Source organism: Cyphomyrmex costatus, unplaced genomic scaffold (genome assembly GCF_001594065.2).
Source record: "Cyphomyrmex costatus isolate MS0001 unplaced genomic scaffold, Ccosl1.0 scaffold160, whole genome shotgun sequence".
NCBI lineage: Eukaryota > Metazoa > Arthropoda > Insecta > Hymenoptera > Formicidae > Cyphomyrmex > Cyphomyrmex costatus.
The window spans coordinates 555,987-557,339 of NW_017275610.1; positions in this window are offsets into that span (position 1 = coordinate 555,987).

The following is a 1,353-nucleotide window of genomic DNA, read 5'->3' on the forward strand; positions in this document are numbered from 1 at the left end:
TATATATATGTGTGTGTGTGTGTGTGTGTATTCAATATTAATAAGTTATAAAATAAGCACTAAATGAAATATTAATACACGATGATACGTATTCATGAATAAAAGCAGTTTAAATATGTAAGACGGTATAGGTATTGATTTTTTAGGTCTGTTATATTGTGACCTTTTACAAAGTTTTAATGCTTCTATGTTGTATTTATTAATGTAATATCCACAAACATATTTATCTGTTCAACGATCTTTCGACACTTTTCACCTTTTAGTTGCGTTCTACATTGTCATTTTATTGTTATTTTATTGTTAATGTAAGTTTTTAATTAATTTTATATTTGTCTGTGATAGTTTCATAGCGAATTCATTGTCAGTTTAATTTTCGATTCACGATTTAAAATGTTCAAAATACGCTAACGACCTTTAATGACTTTGTCTCTGGACATTTGACTTACAATATTTTCCGGATAATACAACATTCCATATGTATTTATTTTAACATTCTATTAGTCTTTTTTTAGTAGTCTTATTATAAAACGAAGTAGTTGTTTTGTTAATTTATCAATACTGAAAGGGACTCAAATGTCGAAACGTGTTTTTATTTTATAAGTATATATTTTATTTTACTAATATTTTTACACACGAATTACGTAGTGTCATAGTGATTAGTATCTTTATCACTGACCACAAATAATTGTTTCTACGTTAATTCAGTAATAGCGAAAATTTCGATAAAGTTTCTTTGTCTTTCAACTAATTGTAAATTGACGCAAACTCCAAAGTTTTACAATATATGTATATCTACGCATATATATTGTGTATTCGATGTAGAATTAGCCGAAAGATAAACATGATAATCTCTATTATAAATATTTGTTAATATAAAAACAATTATACGAATAAAGATTATAAAATATTATTTGATATGCGACCATTCAATACATCGACGTCGTCGATTCGATTAACATATAATATATGATATGTTAAATTTTTTATTTTTTGGTATTATAAATACATATATAAGATATTAATATTATATTTTTACGTATTATTTATATATAATGACATTTAATAAATATTAAAACACACATTTAGAAAATTAAGAATATTTATATAGGTATCTATAATGTTCCTGAATAAAGGATAAGTTGTTACTAATCTCGTATATCAGGAGACGCGGTAGCGTCTCCGGCCATGTTCAAAAAAACTGTGAACGCTACAAGTCTCTTATCCCGAGCCACCAAAGTCCATTTTTGGGAGGTGCATAACTATTAAAATATAAAAAATTTTGAATCGAACGTCATATGTCCTGAAAGGCGGCATCGCCACGAGTAATTTGAGCCAAAAAAATTTTAAATCGGT